Here is a 7,037-nt window from a genome sequence, read left to right as displayed (position 1 = left end):
GAGCGAGGCGAGCTCGGGCTTGCACAGTCTATTGGCCACTACGTGTGGCTTGGCGAGAAGAGCCGCTGTCGCGATGACGTTTGATGGTGCTCAACTGCAGTGTTTAATGATCATGGGTGTCAGCAAAAAGTAGCAGATCTGAAAAAAAACCCCGGTATGGATCTCCTTGCTGGAAGGAAAATCGGGTCTGTGATGAGATGACAGACAGCGCGAACCGGGATGCTGAAAACTGTCAATGAACAGAGGTAGGTTCTGCTGTTATTTATACCTTGTCATGAGTTGATTACTGATTGGTCTCCACTTGTGTTAATCAGGTTAATGAACTGCGACTGTTCCTCCCGAACTTTGTTATAAAACAGCATTTTGTTTTGTAAAGTAGTTGCAATTATCCTAAGAAAGGAAGAAATACATTTCCTTTTGATGCAAATGGATGCAGTTTTTATTGAGCATCTGCGCGCATTTCAGGTTGATGAACTTGATCAATTTTTTTGTGAAGCAAAATGAAATATGGCACCCTTTGACCTTCAGATGTCATATGACTCTGATTCATTGTTACATGTTGTTACTGATTGTTGCATTTTATAGAGCACTGAAACTGCATGTGCTATGTTGTTAAATAAACAGTTCAAATGTGGTTTTCAAGGGTTTTGTTATACCTTTTTCCTTTTTTTAATTCTCAGCATTTAACAGTTAAACATTTTACAGCAATTTAGTGTTTAAAACACGTATTACAGTGTTATAGTGTTACATTTTAACATCCTATTGTTGTTGAAAGTGTCAACACTTTTTTAGTCACTTTGTTACTTGTAATACATAAATGACTGCTTTTGTTTTATGTTTTTATATTTTTGTGGGATCTGAAATGTCTGCAGACTGGTGTAAGCACTGGGGATTACTTTACTTTAAATATTTACAAAGTGATGAATCTTGTGTGAATATGAGTGGTCTGATCGATATAAAAATGGGTCATGAATTTTAAAACATCAACTGTATAGCATTTTAACCTGTTTAAATGTTTTTCATGTAGTCATGCTCATGGAGAGCAGGAATACAACTGTTTAGAGCAGACACGGTGGCAGCCAGATTGTCCTACACGTGTGCTCCCACTCTTGCTTCATGAGGGTTTCAGGGGGGGCGTCATTAAGGTCTTCCTCATCCTCTGGCTCAACGATGTCCCCATTGAGAAGAGCGAGATTGTGAAGTGCAGCACAGCAGTCATTCAGTATACTGCAAGATAAATGCCACTTAATGCAAAGCTGTAGATTCTGAATTACTTTCTTACTGGCCTCTTCTAGCCTGCCACTGTCCCTGTTCATATGATATAGAATTATGTAACATCACTTCATGACCATCACACATGAAACACCCATAATGTCCTTTAACTAGTTTATGTTTCCTAATGCATTTGTAAAGGGTATAAAAAGTAACACTGAATCAGATGTAGTTAATTATATGATTCATTGATTAAGTCACTGTTAAGCCAGCAACACATCTCATAATATTATAAAACAACCAACAAACTACACATACTTCAGTCACTGAATAGCTGCTTAAGCTCAGCGCTCAATCGCCAAAAAAACTTAAGACACAGAGGAAATAATATGAAACATTAGCTACAGTATGTACACCTATCAAAAATATTGTTTACCCTTCACATGCAACTCATACCCAGTCACTCTCAAAGAATGTGTCATTTACCGGTCATTCAGCACACATACACGCCCATCACCCCATATTTGTCTGATAATGAATTTATATTAAAAGGTGAAGATGCAACACAACAAGCACCACAAATTCAGATACAAACTCATTTCCATATATGTTGTTGCAACAAATATTTATGCTATCTTGGGCCATGTCCACACGAACATGGGTATTTTCTAAACCACAGCTTCTTCTATGCAGTTTGGCCATTCGCCCACACGGAAACACAGTGTCAGGTCACTGAAACAGAACCTTTTTGAAAACTCTTTCCAGGGTGAAGATTTTAAGAATCTCTAGTTGCAGTGTTGTCGTGTAGCTGGTGAAACTGGAGATTTTGGTTTGTGAAGCCAGAGTGTGTGCCTGTTACAACCGGTAACATCCTATATTTTCATTGGCCAACATGGCTCTATTGTTAGGGTTGTTTGCATTTTTAATTGGGTTCGATTTTCTTTTAAACAAAGGTGAAAGGGTATTTATTAAATTATGTATTTATTAAGGGCTAGACCTTGGTCATACAAGTAACTACCTGTACTAGATACAAGGAAAAGAAGAACAGCCAACAAAATCAAGAACAAAATAAACTTTAAAATGCCCAAATGCTGACAGAAGCTCAACAGGCAATGGTAACAGTTCAAACAGAGACTGTGCTGGATGTAAAGGGTCCAGAGTGATTTTGCCAGCCCTTTTGCTCACTCTGGATGTGTTCTTGGAGAGTGGGGAGGGTTGTACCAGTGATTCGTTCAGCAGTCCGGACTACCCTCTGTAGTCTTCTGAGGTCAGATTTGGTAGCTGAGGTGAACCAGAACGTTACTGAAGTGCAGAGGATGGATTCAGTGATGGCAGAATAGAACTGTTTCAGCAGCTCCTGTGGCAGGTTGAACTTTCTCAGCTGGCGAAGGAAGTACAACAATTTTTAACAATGGAGCTTGCACTTTAACATGTATAGATATATTCAAACTCAAATAATATGAATTGATTCCTTGTGTTCTTTTTACTATAATAAAATTGTATGTATTTAACAGACATGACTAAATGTAATTATGTAATTTATGGTACTTTACACAATCGGACAAGTCCTGTATGTTGCAAGGTGGTGCAGTTATCCATCAAACTTGTTTCATCTGGATTGAGGACTTGGGAATTTGGAGACCAGGGCAACACCTTGAACTCTTCATCGTCTTCTTCAAACTGTTCCTGAACAATGTAAGCAGTGTGGCATGGTGCATTCTGCTGAAAGAGTCCACTCCCACCATGGAACACCATTGTTATGAAGGGGTGTAACTGGTCTGTAGCAATGCTTAGGTAACAAGCACATCTCAAATTTATGTCCTAATGAATGGCATGTAGGTTTGGCACCAAGGTTTACCAGCAGAACTTTGCCAAGCGCACCATACTCCTTTTACTGGATTGTCATCTTCCCCGCAGTGTATCATGTTGCAAGCATATCTTTAAGTAAACATGATGTAAAAGAAAACAGGACTCTTCAGACCAGACAGCTTTCTTGGTGCACTTTGGTGCAGACAGAATAGTAAAAAAAAATTATACTCAGCATTTAAAACTACAAATAGTACAAAAGAATATTTATTAAAAAAAAATGTTTTAACCCTTATACCTTCTTCAAGAGGATTTACAAATTCAGGGAAAAGTGTGTGTGGAATCAGATATCTTCCTTGTAGCTTTCCAATGTACGGAAGAGATTTAGGTCCAAGTAATAATGAAAACAAAAATAAAACTCTCTCAAGATCAAAGTCATTATATATATGAGATTTCACTTGTTAAATTTCAAGAAAAACTTTGAAAAAATAATCATTGGGTTTCAAGATAAAACTTAAATTGAATAAAATAAAGTCTGCACTAAATCAAAATTGACTTAACTTTAATTTACTTAACTAGCACACATTGCTAGTCTTGATGTAAACAATTAATCTGTGTAAATTGATCCACTGACAAAAATCCACTGTCTTCGTAATCTTTAATCAAAATTTGACCATTTACCTCCGCTCTGGAATGGCATTCCTTTTCTGATGACGTCACTTTGATGGCTTGGGCAGAATATCCTTAAACACAGCCTTCCAACCATTTGATTGGTACGAGTGAGAGACAGGGAGGAGGAGCGCTAACATAAAACCATGCACTCTATTCTACATACCATGTCAGATGGAAATACGTCACTACACTGAAATAAAGTCAGCAGCAACTTCTGGTTCATGCTGACTTTAAATTACGACAAAAAAGTTTTGAGGAAAAAAAGTTGAATTAAAAGTTTGAGAATAAACACACTCATGTCTTGTTCATTTTACCTTGTTGGACAGTGTAAGTCAGTGTCTGCAATGGTGTAGGTTGTAGAGAGTGATGCTCGTGGATGAAGCATGTGTGGTTGACTAGAGTTCGAGTTCGACTTCTTCCCTTATTCCTTCCAAATAGCTGAGTTTCAGAAGTATATACCTATTTACAGGTGCTGGTCATATAATTAGAATATCATCAAAAAGTTGATTTATTTCACTCATTCCGTTCAAAAAGAGAAACTTGTATATTATATTCATTCATTACACACAGACTGATATATTTCAAATGTTTATTTATTTTAATTATGATGATTATAATTAACAAATAAGGAAAATCCCAAAATCAGCATCTCAGAAAATTTGAATATTACTTAACACAGATAAAAAGAAAGGATTTTGGCCGACTCAAAAGTATGAGCATGTCCAGCACTCAATACTTAGGTGGGGCTCCTTTTGCCTGAATTACTGCAGCAATGCGGCGTGGCATGGAGTCGATCAGTCTGTGGCACTGCTCAGGTGTTATGAGAGACCAGGCTGCTCTGATAGTGGCCTTCAGCTCTTCGGCATTGTTGGGTCTGGCATATCTCCCTTTTCACAATACCCCATAGATTTTCTATGGGGTTAAGGTCAGGCGAGTTTGCTGGCCAATTAAAAACAGCGGAGTAACCTTTGTGATTCTTCATAGACATAAACAGAGAGAAGTAGTTCCGGCTACGATGTTCTTCTGCAAGACGCAAGCAGTTCTGTTTATTAACCGCTAGAGCGTCAAAAGTTCCCTACTGCAGCTTTAAAGCAAAAGACATCAACACCAAGATAAAATTATTAAAACATCAAAACTAACATGCAACAAAATTGGTTTATTATAGACCATAGGGCTGGACGATTATGGCCTAAAATCAAAACCTCATTTAATTGAACATTTTACTTCGATTACGAAAAAATGAACGATTATTTTGTTTCAGTTTTTTTTTTTGCCCTAATAGTTCACTGACAAGGTTTGTACTGTAAATATGATTGACTATCAGCAGTTATTTTATCTATGTTCATAACATTTCTTACTAGGGTTGGGTATCGTTTGAATTTTATTGATTCAGATTCTTAGCGATTCCTAGTTTCGATTCCAATAAGAAAAAAAAAATCCAATATAAAAAAAAAATTAAGTCAAAAATTTAGATGTCAGACATTTTTACAAAGCATTCTGTTGCAGCTGAATAACATGAGCAAAAATCAGCAGCCTATAAAACACTGCAAGAGGAATTTTGCCTGTGATTAAAAAAATATCATAGCAAAAACAACTAGATTAATATACATTTCAAAAATTAAAGTGGTAAAGACAAGTAATAAGATAGGTCAGTTATAAGAAAGGAACAAAAAAATCAATAAGCAACATCATAAATAAATACAACTAAACTAAATTTCAGGTACAGAAACTGTAATTAAAAGTTTAAAAACACTGCATAGTTTTCTTTTTATAAATAAAATAAAGATTAATCAAGTGAAGTTATTAAATATAGTCAAGATCATTGAATGATTTTCTTTTGTTCTTTGATTAACATTAATGACAGGCAGCGTGTTTGTTAGGCTGTAGTCTCTTTAAGCAAAAAATACTGCACATGTGAGTTTTCTTTCTCATCGATTTATGTTCACGTAAGATAAAAACGGCTTCGTTTATGATGATATACTGATGTAGTTTTCTGTCTCATAGTTTCGACTCAGAACAACCTTTTCTATAGTTAAAATACAGTCCGAGAGCGGACACAAACCGGGAATATGTTCAGACTCATTTTCAGCACTGTCAAGTTTAAAGAGTGGAAAATCTCCAGTATATCTCCAGCACGTGCATTCAGATCAGGGTTGCCAGGTTTTCACACCAAATCCTGCCCAGTTGCTTCTTAAAACTAGTCCAAAACTAGCCCAATCGTGTTTCCGGGAGGTTCCCCGATAAAAATTGCTTCCCAGGGTTAAAATATACAAGTTTTGTAAGGGTTGCCCTGGTAAAATTCACATTTTAAAGGCTAAATATCACGTTATTGGTATTGGGGTTGCTTCAAACCGCGGACTAGAGGCTGACATTTTTTCGGGAATCCCACGGGTCACGGGGATTCCCGTGGGATTCCTGCAGGATGGGAGTCATCTTTGCTATTAATCACGGGATTTGGACGGTACAGGATAAATGGTTAACGGGAGCAGACGGGAGCGGGAATCAACCAATAGCAAAGACGACAAAAAAAGAAAAAAGTAAATGCACCATTTTGTAGTTTCCTTTTAATACGCCTACAATGTAACGCAATAAAAAATAACTACACGACCCAGCCGTCCCAGAAGCCATCAGTTCTTTTTGTCACGCCTTCCCGCCGGAATTCAAAGAGCAGTGATGGAGGGAGCTAACAGCGGCATAGAAGTCGATGTGGCAAAAAATGATTTACAGCGCAAAGTCAGAAGTAATGACATGTCTATTAAGTTCACAGAACTGGTCGGAAAGTCTGAAATATTAATTAAGTTTATGAGAGTAATATGTGACGGTGATAGCACGATGTACGCTGCTTGTAAGACATGCTTAGTCTTAGTCAAGTACACAAGTGATTCAGGGACGAGGGGTCTGAAGAGGCACACTTGCAAGGCAAATTCGGGAAAGAATCAGCCAAGCATCGCTTCGTTCATCAAGCAAAAATTGCCGTCAGGTGTCAAGTCTGTCTGACCGACAAAATTGCTCGCATGTGCAGCCAAGATCTCCGACCCTTGCTGTGGTAGAGGGGAAAGGCTTTACCAATGTAGCACAGGAGCTGCTCAACATTGGAGCCAAATATGGAAGTAACGTGCAGGTGGAAGACATGCTGCCATGTGCACGCACAGTTTCCCGTCACGTAGAAGGGGAGTATGAGAAAATAAAACTGCTGTTAGTCTTTTTTAATCTTTTTTTTTTTTTTTACTTCACACAGGAATTTGGCATCCTGAGCAACAACACCGCTTTTGTAACGGATAATGGCTCAAATGTGGTTGCAGCATTCAAGGATTATGTCCGACTCTCCTGTGCTGGCCATAATATCA

Source organism: Carassius auratus, chromosome 44 (genome assembly GCF_003368295.1).
Source record: "Carassius auratus strain Wakin chromosome 44, ASM336829v1, whole genome shotgun sequence".
Taxonomy (NCBI): domain Eukaryota; kingdom Metazoa; phylum Chordata; class Actinopteri; order Cypriniformes; family Cyprinidae; genus Carassius; species Carassius auratus.
The sequence above is the reverse complement of the archived record's forward strand: the minus strand, read 5'-3'. Positions refer to the sequence as shown.